Here is a 15821-nt window from a genome sequence, read left to right on the forward strand (position 1 = left end):
ATCACCCAGGCCCCCCCCAACAGGGGAAAAGTACCGCCCCCCACCGCACGCCCCAACACCCTGAAAAAAAAACAACCCAGCAACCCAGCCCCCCCAGGCGCAAGGCAGCGCCCAGCCACCAGGGCCCAGGCCCAGCACCACCACCCACGCCAGAGCGGCCCGGCCACCCGGCATAGAGCCAGCAGCCACCACCCCAAGGCCTCTAAGGGATCCCGCCCCACACCGCAAGACAGCCCCACCCGCAAGCCCCCAAAACTGCCCTCCAAGCCCGACACACAGTCCCCCCCAGCAATGACCAACCCGGTCCCCACGACCCGAGAGACCACCAGACGCCCGAAGCGACACAGCCCCCCCCAGCACACACCCAACCGCCCAGAGCGACGGGACAGCAACCCACCACCACCACTATGTGATAAAGCTAATCAGAGGGGACCAGAGAGAATGAAATTCAGCCAATTGATATTTTGAGGAGGCAGACATTGTTTCCATGCTAATATAATCTAAAAGAAAATTTCTAAACTGGTTAATACACAGATTGTTCTTCGCTTTCCAGTTCATGAGAATAGTTTTCTTTGCGATACATAACACTGTGAGAACCATGTGTGCTGAATTAATTTCCATGTTGATGTTGTCTAAGTCACCCAGTAGGCACAGTCTGGGGCATGCAGGGATGCTACACTTTAGCCATGTTGATAGGTCCTCACAGACTTCAAGCCAGAACTTCTGGACAGGCGCACAAAACCACAAAGCGTGTGCATAATCATCAGGTGTATTATCTGTGCAATGTGAGCAGATGTTTGAGTGTGTTAGACCCATCCTGAACATCCTTTGTCCTGTATAGTGTGTTCTATGAAGGATTTTGTATTGTATGGGCTGTAAATTAGGATTTCGAGTCATTCTGAAGGTGTTCAAACATATTTGTGGCCAGAAGCTATGACTAGAACTGATGGATAAATCTGCCTCCCATTTTGAGGATGGAAGAGACATTGTGTCATCTATCTTAGACAATAATTTATATATTTTTGATAGTAGTTTTGGGGTGCAGATGCTTAGAAATTCTGCTACCCTAGTCGGGAGTTGTAAGTCTGGTTGGTGGAGGATATATTTCTTTGTTATTATAGACTTAAGTTGTTGATATTCTAGGAATTTATTGCTGCCTATCTGATGTTGTGATATGAGCTCATCAAATGAAATAAAATTTCCATTTTGGATTATATGTTCCAGATGTTTGATTCCTTTGATCTTCCACAGAGTAAAGTTTAGCATTTTTTTGTTTTGCAGTATGTCAGGATTGTTCCAGATGGGTGTAAGCTTACACGGGACAAGTGAGGACTTTGTTATTTTAAGAAATTCCCACCAGGCTGTCAGAGAGGTGCTGATGTTAATGCTTTTGAAACATTTGTGATTTTTTACGTTTTGACGAATAAGTGGCAGGTCAGAGATTTCCAGATTATCACACAATGCTTGTTCTATATTTATCCATTTTGATATATACTGTAACCTATTGGCTAAGGAATACTGCTGAAAATTAGGTAAATCTAATCCACCACAGTCCTTGGTCTTCTGTAGGGTTTTTAAACTAATACGTGGTGGTTTGTTTTTCCACAGAAATTTGGAGATGCATGAATCTAGTGACTTAAACCAAGTAGCAGATGGTTTCATGGGGATCATTGAGAACAAATAATTAACTTTTGGTAGTATCATCATTTTAATGGTTGTAACTCTCCCCATAAGTGATATAGGTAAGGACTTCCAACGAGAGAGATCGTCCTCTACTCTCTTTAATAATTGCACATGATTTAGCTTTGTTAGCTCTGAGAGACTGGAGGAAAGGTTTATGCCTAAATATCTAATATTTCCTGACTGTAAAGTGATCACAGGTATATTCTGGACCCTACAGTTAATGGGCAGAACTGTGGTCTTAGACCAGTTGATAGAGTAGTCAGAAAGTGCTGAGTATTGCAAGACCATACATGATCAAAACAGGGAGCGGAGGTGGTTCAGCTGCAAGGTGTGAATGTCTGACTAAAGTTTGTAAAAAGCGGGTAAGACAAGGTGCGAAGGCCTGACAATGTATGATCAAAAGAGGGAGCGGAGGTTTTTGGCTGCAAGGTCTGAATGTCCAATCATAATCTGTAAAAATCAGGGAAGAAACGGCTCGAAAGCGCGACTATACACCATCAAAAGCGGGAGCGGAGGTGTTCAGCTGCAAGAAGGTTTGAATGTCCGACCATAGTTTGTAAAATTCGGGTAAGAAAAGGTTTGAATGCCCGAACATACACCATCAAAAGAGGGAGCGGAGGTGTTCCGCTGTAAGACGGTGTGAATGTCCGACCATAATTTGTAAAAACCGGGGAAGAGAAGGCTCGAAAGCCCGACTATACACCATCAACAGCTGGAGCGGAGGTGTTCAGCTGCAAGAAGGTCTGAATGTCCATCAATAATTGCTAGAAAACATGAAAGAAAATTTTCGAATATCAAAACACATGATTTTACGCTGGAGAGGAGGTGTTCAGCTGCAAGAAGGTGTGAATGTCCACCCATAATCTGTAAAAACCAGGTAAGAAACGGCTCGAAAGCCCGACTATACACCATCAAAAGCGGGAGCGGAGGTGTTCAGCTGCAAGAAGGTTTGAATGTCCAACCATAGTTTGTAAAAGGCGGGTAAGAAAAGGTTCGAATGCCCGAACATACACCATCAAAAGAGGGAGTGGAGGTTTTCCGCTGTAAGACGGTGTGAATGTCCGACCATAGTTGGTAAAAAGCGGGTAAGAAAAGGTTTGAATGCCCGAACATACACCATCAAAAGAGGGAGCGGAGGTGTTCCGCTGTAAGACGGTGTGAATGTCCGACCATAATTTGTAAAAACCGAGTAAGAAAAGGCTCGAAAGCCCGACTATACACCATCAACAGCTGGAGCGGAGGTGTTCAGCTGCAAGAAGGTCTGAATGTCCATCAATAATTGCTAGAAAACATGAAAGAGAATTTTCGAATATCAAACCGTACATGATCATAAGCGGGAGTGGATGTGTTCGGCTACAAGAAGGTTTGAATGTCCGACCATAGTTTGTAAAAAGCAGGGTAAACAAAGGTTCGAATGCCCGAACATACACCATCAAAAGAGGGAGCGGAGGTGTTCCGCTGTAAGAACGTGTGAATGTCCGACCATAGTTGGTAAAAAGCGGGTAAGAAAATGTGAAAATACCCGACTGTACACAATCAATAGCGGGAGCGGAGTTGTTCGGCAACTAAAACGTGTGAAAGTCCCACCCTGGTTTGTAAAAAGCGGGTAAGAAAAGATGCGAATTCCCGACAATGTATGATCAAAAGAGGGAGCGGAGGTTTTCGGCTGCAAGAAGGTCTGAATGTCCAACCATAATTTGTAAAAACCGGGGAAGAAAGGGCTCGAAAGCCCGACTATACACCATGAAAAGCGGGAGCAGAGGTGTTCAGCTGCAAGAAGGTCTGAATGTCCATCAATAATTGCTAGAAAACATGAAAGAAAATTTTCGATTATCAAAACACACATCATTATAAGCGGGAGAGGAGGTGTTCAACTGCAAGAAGGTGTGAATGTCCACCCTTAATTACTGAAAAATGGGTAAGAAAAGGTGCGAATTTCCAACCATACATCATCAAAAGCAGGAGTGGATGTGTTCGGCTACAAGAAGGTTTGAATGTGTGACCATAGTTTGTAAAAAGCGGGTAAGAAAAGATTCGAATGCCCGACTATACACCATCAAATGCGGGAGCGGAAGTGTTCGGCTGTGAGTAGGTGTGAATGTCAAACCATAATTGCTGAAAAATGTGTTAGAAAAGACTAGAATGCCGGACCATACATCATCACAAGCGGGAGAAGTGGTGTTCGGCTGCAAGTAGATGTGAATGTCCAGCCATAATTACTCACAAACGGGTAAGAAAAGGTAGTATTGCCAGACCATACATGATCAAAACAGGGAGCGGAGGTGGTTCAGCTGCAAGGTGTGAATGTCTGACTAAAGTTTGTAAAAAGCGGGTAAGAAAAGATGCGAATTCCCGACAATGTATGATCAAAAGAGCGAGCGGAGGTTTTCGGCTGCAAGGTCTGAATGTCCAACCATAATCTGTAAAAATCGGGGAAGAAACGGCTCGAAAGCCCGACTATACACCATCAAAAGCGGGAGCGGAGGTGTTTAGCTGCAAGAAGGTTTGAATGTCCGACCATGGTTTGTAAAAAGCGGGTAAGAAATGGTGCGAATACCCTACAATGTATGATCAAAAGAGGGAGCGGAGGTTTTCGGCTACAAGGTTTAAATGTCCGACCATAGTTGGTAAAAAGCGGGTAAGAAAAGGTTAAAATACCGGACTGTACACAATCAATTGCGGGAGCTGATGTGTTCGGCTACAAGAAGGTTTGAAAGTCAACCCATGGTTTGTAAAAAGCGGGTAACAAAAGGTTCGAATGCAAAAAGCTGATGAGAAAGGGTGAGAATGCCCGACTATACACCATCAAATGCGAGAGCGGAGTTGTTCGGCTGTGAATAGGTGTGAATGTCCGACCATAATTGCTGAAAAATGTGTTAGAAAATCTAAGAATGCTGTACCATACATCATCAAAAGTGGGAGAGGTGGTGCAGTAGAAGTTGAAATTGATCTAGACATTGACAAATATGAAGGACAAAGCAGTTTCCACTTGGTTTGAGTGAAGCAATGAATTTTATAGCAAAATCCGAAATCATGCATAATTCCTCAAAAGGAACGTATTGCTCAACCAAAGGGATGCTTCTTTCTCATTCAGGGTATATGAGGAACTTTCTGCTTGATACATTTTAGACATTGATAAATATGAAGGACAAAGCAATTTTAACTTGGTTTGAGCAAAGCAATTCATTTTATAGGAAAATCCCAAATCGTGCAGAACGTATGAAAATAAGCTTATTCTCGGATTCCTGATCCTCCAGTGTTGCTCTTTCTTCTACTGCAAAATCCAATGTTGTTCTTTGTTGAAGTCGATCTAGACATTGATAAATATGAAGGACAAAGCAGTTTTATCTTGGTTTGAGTGAAGGAATTAATTTTATACATAAAATCCCAAATCATGCAGAACGTATGAAAAGAAGCTTATTCTCGGATTCCTAAAACTTTTGATTTGCTCTTTCTTCTACTGCAAAATCCAATGTTGTTCTTTGTTGAAGTCGATCTAGACATTGATAAATATGAAGTTAAAAGCAGTTTTAACATAGTTTGAGTGAAGGAATTAATTTTATAGTAAAATCCCAAATCGTGCAGAACTCATGAAAATAAGCTTATTCTCGGATTCCTAAAACTTTTGATTTGCTCTTTCTTTTACTGCGAAGTACAACGTTGTTTTTTTGTTTAAATCTATCTAGACATTGATAAATATGAAGGTAAAAGCCATTTTAACATAGTTTCAGTGAAGGAATTCATTTTATAGATAAAATCCGAAATCGTGCAGAACTCATGAAGGCAAGCTTATACTCGAATTCCTGATCCTTCAGTGTTGCTCTTTCTTCTACTGTGAAGTACAACGTTATTCTTTGTTGAAGTCGATCTGGACATTGATAAATATGAAGGACAAAGCAGTTTTATCTTGGTTTGAGTGAAGGAATTCATTTTATACATAAAATCCCAAATCATGCAGAACGTATGAAAAGAAGCTTATTCTCGGATTCCTGATCCTTCAGTTTTGCTCTTTCTTCTACTGCAAAATCCAATGTTGTTTTTTGTTGAAGTCGATCTAGACATTGATAAATATGAAGGTAAAAGCCATTTTAACATAGTTTCATAATTTCATTTTATAGATAAAATCCGAAATCGTGCAGAACTCATGAAAGCAAGCTTATACTCGGATTCCTGAAATTTTAGATTTGCTCTTTCTTTTACTGCAAAGTACAACGTTGTTTTTTTTGTTTAAATCTTTGTAGACATGGTAAATATGAAGGACAAAACAGTTTTAACATAGTTTGAGTGAAGGAATGCATTTTATAAGCAAAATCCCAAATCATGCAGAACTCATGAAAAGCTTTTTCTCGGATTTCTGAACCTTTGCTCTTTTTTTTACTGCAAAATACAACGTTGTTTTTTGTTGAAATCTATCTAGACATTGATAAATACCAGCTGAACATCTCTGCTGCCGCTTTTGATCTTTATGGTTGGGCATTCTTACCTTTTCTTACCCGCTTTTTACAAATTATGATCTGACATTCACACTTACTTGCAGTCGACCACCGTCTCTCCCGCTTGATATTGGAAAATTTTCTTTCATATTCCTCCGCTCCCTCTTTTGATGGTGTATGTTCGGGCTTTCGAGCCTTTTCTTTCCCGGTTTTTACAAATAATGGTTGGACATTCAGACCTTCTCTCAGTAGAAAACCTCCGCTCCCTTTTTTGATCATACATTGTCGGGCATTCGCACCTTGTCTTACCCGCTTTTTACAAACTTTAGTCGAACATTCACACCTTCTTGCAGCCGAACACATCCTCTCCTGCTTTTGATGATATATGGTTGGGCATTCGCACCTTTTTTTACCCATTTTTGAGGAATTATGGGTGGACATTCAGACCTTCTTGCAGCTGAAAACCTCCTGAAAACATCATACATTGTCGGGCATTCGCACTTTGTCTTACCCGCTTTTTACAAACTTTAGTCGGACATTCACACCTTCTTGCAGCTGAACCACCTCCACTCCCTCAATTGATGGTGTATGTTCGGGCATTCGAACCTTTCCTTACCCGCTTTTTACAAACTATAGTCGGACATTCAACCCTTTCCTGTAGCCGAACACATCCACTCCTGCTTTTGATGATGTATGGTTGGGCATTCTCACCTTTTCTTACCCATTTTTCAGTAATTATGGGTGGACATTCAGAGCTTCTTACAGCCGAACACCTACGCTGCCACTTTTGATGGTGTATAGTCTGGTTTTCGAGCCTTTTCTTTCCCGGTTTTTACAAATAATGGTTGGACATTCAGACCTTGCAGCCGAACACATCCTCTCCTTCTTTTGATGATATATGGTTGGGCATTCGCACCTTTTTTTTACCCATTTTTGAGGAATTATGGGTGGACATTCAGACCTTCTTGCAGCCAAAAACCTCCGCTCCCTCTTTTGATCATACATTGTCAGGCATTCGCACCTTGTCTTACCCGCTTTTTAAAAACTTTAGTCGGACATTCACACCTTCTTGCAGCTGAACAACCTCCGCTCCCTGTTTTGATCATGTATGGTCTGGCAATACTACATTTTCTTACCCGTTTGTGAGTAATTATGGCTGGACATTCACAGCTTCTTGCAGCCGAACACCTCTCCCACTTTTGATGATGAATGGTCCGGAGTTCTTACCTTTTCTAACACCTTTTTTAGCAATCATGGTCTGACATTCACACCTACTCACAGCCAAACACCTCCGCTTCCGCATTTCATGGTGTATAGTCGGGCATTCTCACCCTTTCTCATCAGCTTTTTGCAAATTATGATCTGACATTCACACCTACTTGCAATCGAACAGCTCTGCTCCCGCTTTTGATTATGTTTGGTTAGATATTCTAACCTTTTCTTAACTGCTTTTTACAAACGTTGGTCGGACGTTCACACCTTCTTACACCGGAACCTTACCCGCCTTTTACGAACTATGCTCGGACATTCAAACCTTCTTGTAGCCGAACACTTCCACTCCTGCTTTTGATGATGTATGGTTGGGCATTCGCACCTTCTTGCAGCTTAACACCTCCTCTCCCACTTATGATCATGTGCGGTTTGATTTTCGAAAATTTTCTTTCATGTTTTCTAGTAATTATTGATGGACATTCAGACCTTGCAGCTGAACACCTACGCTCCCGCTTTTGATCATACATTGTCGGGCATTCGCACCTTTTCTTCCCCGCTTTTTACAAACTTTAGTCGGACTTTCACAACTTCTTGTAGCCGAACAACTCCACTCCCGCTATTGATTTTGTACAGTCGGGTATTTTAACTTTTTCATACCCGCTTTTTAGCAACTATGGTCGGACATTCACACCTTCTTACAGCGGAACACCTCCGCTCTCTCTTTTGATGGTGTATGTTCGGGCATTCGAACCTTTTCTTACCCGCTTTTTACTAACTATGCTCGGACATTCAAACCTTCTTGCAGCGGAACACCTCCGCTCCCTCTTTTGATGGTGTATGTTCGGGCATTCAAACTTTTTCTTACCCGCTTTTTACAGACTATGCTCGGACATTCAAACTTTTTCTTACCCGCTTTTTACAGACTATGCTCGGACATTCAGACCTTCTTGCAGCCGAAAACCTCCGCTCCCTCTTTTGATCATATATTGTCATGCATTCGCACCTTGTCTTACCCGCTTTTTACCAACAATGGGTGGACATTCACACCTTCTTACAGCGGAACAACTCTGCTCCCGCATTTGATGGTGTATAGTCGGGCATTCTCACCCTTTCTCATCAGTGTTTTGCAAATTATGATCTGACATTCACACCTACTTGCAGTCGAACAGCTCTGCTCCCACTTTTGATTATGTTTGGTCTGATATTCGAAACTTTTCTTAACTGCTTTTTACAAACTTTGGTCGGACGTTCACACCTTCTTGCAGCCGAACATCTCCGCTTCCGCTTTTGATGGTGTATATTCGGGTATACAAACCTTTTCTTACCCGCTTTTTACAAACCATGGTCGGACTTTCACACTGTTGCTGAACAACTCCGCTCCCTCTTTTGATTGTGTACAGTCGGGTATTTTAACCTTTTCTTACCCGCTTTTTACCAACTATGGTCGGACATTCACGCCTTCTTACAGCGGAACACCTCTGCTCCCTCTTTTGATGGTGTATGTTCGGGCATTCGAACCTTTTCTTACACGCCTTTTACAAACAATGGTCGGACATTCAAACCTTCTTGTAGCCGATCACATCCACTCCTGCTTTAGATGATGTATAGTCGGGCTTTCGAGCCTTTTCTTAACCCGGTTTTTACAAATTATGGTTGGACATTCAGACCTTGCAGCCAAAAACCTCCACTCCCTCTTTTGATCATACATTGTCGGGCATTCGCACCTTGTCTTATCCGCTTTTTACACCTTGCAGCTGAACCACCTCCGATCCCTGTTTTGATCATGTATGGTCTGGCAATACTACATTTTCTTACCCGTTTGTGAGTAATTATGGCTGGATAGTCACATCTACTTGCAGCCGAACACCACCTCTCCCTCTTTTGATGATGTATTGTCCGGCATTCTACTGTTTTCTAATACATTTTTCAGCAATTATGGTCGGACATTTACACCTACTCACAGCCGAACACTTCCGCTCCCGCAATTGATGGTGTATAGTCGAGTATACTTAGCCTTTCTCATCAGCATTTTGCAAATTATGATCTGACATTCACACCTACTTGCAGCCGAACAGCTCTGCTCCCGCTTTTGATTATGTTTGGTTCGATATTCGAACCTTTTCTTAACTGCTTTTTACAAACTTTGGTCGGACGTTCACACCTTCTTGCAGCCGAACACCTCCGCTTCCACTTTTGATGGTATATATTCGGGCATTCGAACCTTTTCTTACCCGCTTTTTACAAACCATGGTCGGACTTTCACACCTTCTTGTAGCCGAACAACTCCGCTTCCGCTATTGATTGTGTACAGTCGGGTATTTTAACCTTTTCTTACCCGCTTTTTACCAACTATGGTCGGACATTCACACCTTCTTACAGCGGAACACCTCCGCTCCCTCTTTTGATGGTGTATGGTCGGACATTCAAATCTTCTTGTAGCCGAACACATCCACTCCTGCTTTTGATGATGTATGGTTGGGCATTCTAACCTTTTCTTACCCATTTTTCAGTAATTATGGGTGGACATTCACACATTCTTGCAGCTGAACAACTCCTCTCCCGCTTATGATCATGTGCGGTTTGATATTTGAAAATTTTCTTTCATGTTTTAAAGCAATTATTGATGGACATTCAAATCTTCATGTAGCCGAACACATCCACTCCTGCTTTTGATGATGTATGGTTGGGCATTCGCACCCTTTTTTTACCCATTTTTCAGGAATTATGGGTGGAAATTCAGACCTTCTTGCAGCCGAAAACCTCCGCTCCCTCTTTTGATCATACATTGTCGGGCATTCGCACTCTTCTTACACGCTTTTTATAAACTTTAGTCGGACATTCACACCTTCTTGCAGCTGAACCACCTCCGCTCCCTGTTTTGATCAAGTATGGTCTGGCAATACTACCTTTTCTTACCCGTTTGTCTCATAGACTATTCTACCATCAACAACTTGGAAACCACAATCGACTCTCTAGATGCAGAAAAAGCATTTGATGGAGTGACTCGGGAGTAACGAGTTGTCTCAGTGAGTGATTCGTTCATTTTCATGCAGTACCCTTCCTCACCACATGGCAGGCGGCAGTTTCATAAGCTCAGTCAGCAGGACAGGAAACAGTATTGATTCGTTCATGACTCAACTCCTCGGCTGACGGGTCCTCGCACAGAAAACAGTATTGATTCGTTCATGACTCAACTCCTTGGGTCTTCGTTCATTTGTCACGTTTCAAATTCTACGTTTCATTTGACGGGCTGAAGGGCAGTAGGCACAACAGTTCGTTCACAAACCGGATCATTAATCTCATAGACTATTCAACCATCAACAACTTGGAAACCACAATCGACTCTCTAGATGCAGAAAAAACATTTGATGGAGTGAACTGTAAATTTTTATTCACAGCATTAAACAAATTCGGGTTTGGGTCACACTTCATCAACTGGATAAGGATATTATATAGCTCCCCAAATGCAAGTGTCAGGACAAATGATCAAACTTCTCCAAGCTTCAGTCTGCAGAGAGGTACAAGACAGGGTTGCCCACTTTCTCCCTCACTTTTTGCTATTTTCATAAAACCTTTAGCAGCTTCTATCAGACAAAATAGAAATATTAAAGGCATCCAATTCCAAAATATTGAGCATAAAATAAGTCTTTATGCTGATGATGTATTACTTTTTCTTCAGAACTCACAGACGTCTCTAACTCACACGATCACACTCATAAATAAATTCTCAGCACTTTCTGACTACTCTATCAACTGGTCTAAGACCACAGTTCTGCCCATTAACTGTAGGGTCCAGAATATACCTGTGATCACTTTACAGTCAAGAAATATTAGATATTTAGGCATAAACCTTTCCTCCAGGCTCTCAGAGCTAACAAAGCTAAATTATGTGCAATTATTAAAGAAAGTAGAGGACGATCTGTCTCGTTTGAAGTCCTTACCTATATCACTTATGGGGAGAGTTACAACCATTAAAATGATTATACTACCAAAAGTTAACTATTTGTTCTCAATGATCCCTATAAAACCATCTGCTATTTGGTTTAAGTCACTAGATTCATGCATCTCCAAATTTCTGTGGAAAAACAAACCACCACGTATTAGTTTAAAAACCCCACAGAAGACCAAGGACAGTGGTGGATTAGATTGACCTCATTTTCAGCACTATTCCTTAGCCAATAGGTTACAATATATATCAAATGGTTTAAACCTTGTTGTTGTCACAGTTCCCAGAGACGTTGTAATCGTTGAGGATTCTATATTCACCCCCTCATTAGAGGCACATGTTGCAGATTGATGACACTGAATCTTCTTCTCTGTTCATTGCTGGCATCATTCCCAGCATCGTAAGTGTTCGTGGCATTGTTAGTCTCTTCTTCTGGATCTTGATATCGAGCATCCTTTTGTATTTCTGGTTTGTCAGTCCTCTCTCTTCGTTCACCGGAGTCTTCGTCTCTTTGTCCTTGAGTTTGAGGATTTTTTCTTCTTTTGATGCCTTGACACAGTGTGACAGGTGATACCACGTGGGAGATCCTTTAACTTGGACTGCTGTCCCTGTGCTGCGAAATGGCTGTGCTGCTCAAATGGTCTCTCCTTCATCATATACACAGTTATTTATACATCACCTTCCACCGTGAAGCGTTGTCCCTTTTTGTTTCTCTCTTTGTTCTTAAAATGCTGTTATGCATGTCTAAACCAATCCATTAAATTAGATCATTTTGGCAGTAAAGCGATCTACAATGTGCTTGGTCGCAAAGCTGCTCATCTGTGGTAAACAGCTCTTCAGAAAGGCATTCTTCAATTGATTTCAAAAATTTTATGTAATAATTTTGTGATTTCCTACAAAACTACACTTCTCCCATCTGTCTGAGTATTTAATATTGTCTGGGTCCCGTTAAAACATGTATTTTTCCCATCTAATTCCTTGTTTGCTTTAAAACAAGTATTCCCCATTTTCTATCCCTTCAGTAGTCAACCAGTTTGTATGGAGTACACTGGAGCAACTTGACTGATCAGTAAAACACTGCTTTTGTTGTCACCGCAAGGCTTCCCCCGTCGGTTGTTTCACTGAGACACTACTGAGTTAATATAACTCAACACAGTTGATACACATAACATTCATATACATACTAACAAACAAACAAACAATTATTTATCGCAATTTTCTCATCTCTGTTTGAACGTACACCCAGGTAAATATTCCTGTAGTCTACTCATACCGACTATGGACCCATTCATTGTTTAACTTCACTGTTTTGCAAATCCTTCATTGCATTCAGCAGCCTATATGTGAGCATCTATGTGTAAGCTGTTCTTCTTTGCATTTATCAGCAGCAAGCAATTCTTCATTGCACATGCATATGAAAATAGTAAAACAATTCCAATGCGTTAGCGAAACCTTCTATATCAGGAGTGTCCATCATGATGCTGGGAATAGAACCTCTTTCCCAGAATAGTTCCACCTTCATTACTCAACTGATCATAACTCCGCAATGAGCACATTTCAAAGTATCATTCCTCTACATGTATTCAAAAATCTATGTGTAAATGTTTAATATTTCTTATATTTGTTGATGTCATTCTGTGTGCATGTGGCCTAAACCCAATCTCTGTGTGGCAATTTTAATTTAAACAAGTTGAACTCTGCCTCTGATCATTTAAAAAAGGTGTGTACCAATTACCTTTCTCAGGTAATTACTGATCCTACAAAACCAAACTTAAGAGATCCTTCAAGGTTGTCCCTGATTGGCTCAATCTTAACAAATCAAAGGTAAAAAATCCGCAGTATCTGAACTTGGTGTTAGTTATCACTGCTCAATAGCCTGTATCAGAATTGCAAAAATGAAAACATTAGGTCCACGCTTGGTATCCAGATCCTGAAACATCTCCATGAGCAGGTTTTTTTTTTAACTGATCTGTTGAATAGTTATACTCATGACACTGTTAAAATCCCAGATGAAGATCTAGCACTTGACCATTTTTGTAAATCTTCTAATTCCATAGTTGATAAACACGCCCCTTTTAAAAAGTATAGAACTTAGAACAGGTCTAGTCCCTGGCTTTCGGCAGAACTGTCTTCTTTACTTTTTTTTTTTTTTCTCCTTCTCCTGTTCAGCATTATGGCAGCAGAATTGTAGTCTGAATACCTTTGATGCCAAACAGATTTGCTTTGCCAAGGGAAGTTTTATAAATGTAAAGCTCCCCTTGATGCCCATTTATTTATTTCTGTTTACAATATATGACAAGGAATAGAACTGAACCGGACCGGGGGACAAGGAAAGAAGAAGAGGAAAGAAGAGGAAACAGAACAAAAATAGAAACAAAAACCAGACAACCAGCTGCTACACCTGTAAAAAACAAAACAGACAAGACATGAGGGGAATCCACCAGGAGCACCTGAAAGCAGACAAGCAGAGAAAAAACAAACACACAAACAAACAAAAACAAGCACAAGAAGCGGCAATCGCATACAACACAGCTGTGGATATAGATGACCTGAGACGACATGATAATACATCAACTGCTTAGCGACCATGCTACTGGACTAATGAATGTGTGTGTGAGAACATGCAACATCCATGGCACAGGACCTACATGATAACCGTGCTTAGTTATGAGTGTATAAGCGTACAGGGCCACAATCCACAGCCCCCCCAAGCAATCAAAAGCAGGCAGAGAGGGCCACAAGACCCAGGCCACCAGCAGCCCCCACAGAGCAAAGAACCCACGAAGCCCACCGCAGGGGCAACCACGCATCCACCCAGAAGACTGCAGAGGAAGCCCCCGGAAAGAGCCCCCATAAGCATAGGGCAGAGGCCCTCCGGGAGCCAGGGGCAACAGCCCACCGACCCCGCCAGGCCCCAGCCGCCAAGACATGGGCCGTGCACTGGACCCGGGCCCCAGGAGCCCCAGCTCCCCCAAACCCCCTGGCAGAGGCCCCACCCAATACCCAGGAGGGCCAAGCGCCCCAGACAGCCACACAGTGGGTCAGCGCCTGCCCCAGCACCCCTGGCCAAGTGCCCTGGGAGCCAAGACGTGCCCACAGGTGAGTGAAGTCGCGAGCAGCGGGGAGAGGCAACGCTGCCCCCCCATCGGGAGAAGCACAGGCAGGCCAGGCGACAGCAAGTCCCAGATCCAGGCCCAATCATTACCACACACACTTTCACGTCCCATACATCCACAAGTTCTCCCTCCCTCGACTCCGCTGGGGTGTAGTGCAGTGGGCACACCAGGGGGGCAGGCAGCCCCCCAGCCACCACAGACCCCGAACCAGCAGAACAATTAATTAATCCTCCTGGCCCCTCCCGCCCCGAGCAGCAACCAGGAAGCAGGGGTGTGCGAAGAAGACCCCTCCCCTCACCCTTCTGGCTCTTCAATATTTTCTAATAGTGAGCAATTAAAATTGAGGGGCAGCCAAACTTGTAGAACTGGGAGCGCGGCCCTCTGGGCAGCCTACATACCCAAAGAGCCCCGCCCACCAGATGCCACTCAGTGTAACCACCCCCCAAGACCTAATGTGTGTGTGTGAGTGTGTTTGATAAGTAGTAATGTCTAAGGTGTAATTAAAACAGGGGCGGGGAACTGCAGAGTGCAACCAAAGGGGACCACCTACGTGGCCCCATCCACTACACCCCACCGAACACACACGCCCCCAAAACCCTTCATGTGTGAGTGTGTGCAGTGTACAGGAGCCTGAAGGGAGAGGGGTATGGGGATATACACCAGGGGAGCTACTCTCCCCCAGAGAGGGCAGCCAGTGACTGGCTGCAATAGGCATCCCCACTACCTGGGAGCCAACACAGGGCAGGAGGGCCTGATGTCCACCAGGCTCGGGGCCTGCAGCGACCATTTTCCCATCCCGCCCCACCCCACTCAACCCAACCCCACCCCGGAGGACCTCTAGAAAAAGCAAACAAACAACAACAAAAAACAAACAAACAAACCACCCGGTCACACCAGTCGCAGCAGCCTGGGCCTGAGACCCACCATAACCCAGGCCCCCCCCAACAGGGGAAAAGTACCGCCCCCCACCGCACGCCCCAACACCCTGAAAAAAAAAACAACCATCTGCGGACACCTTGGAGGTCCCAGAGCAACAAGCCCAGCACCAGGACCTGCACCAACCCACCCATACTGTGGCGCGTCCAGGGCAACCCAGCCCCCCCAGGCCCAGCACCATCACCCACGCCAGAGCGGCCCGGCCACCCGGCATAGAGCCAGCAGCCCCACCCGCAAGCCCCCAAAACTGCCCTCCAAGCCCGACACACAGCAATGACCAACCCGGTCCCCACGACCCGAGAGACCACCAGACGCCCGAAGCGACACAGCCCCCCCCAGCACACACCCAACCGCCCAGAGCGACGGGACAGCAACCCACCACCACCACTATGTGATAAAGCTAATCAGAGGGGACCAGAGAGAATGAAATTCAGCCAATTGATGTTTTGAGGAGGCAGACATTGTTTCCATGCTAATATAATCTAAAAGAAAATT

The sequence above is a fragment of the Leuresthes tenuis genome, unplaced genomic scaffold (assembly GCF_036924035.1).
Source record: "Leuresthes tenuis unplaced genomic scaffold, fLeuTen1.0.hap1 SCAF_9, whole genome shotgun sequence".
NCBI classification, from domain to species: domain Eukaryota; kingdom Metazoa; phylum Chordata; class Actinopteri; order Atheriniformes; family Atherinopsidae; genus Leuresthes; species Leuresthes tenuis.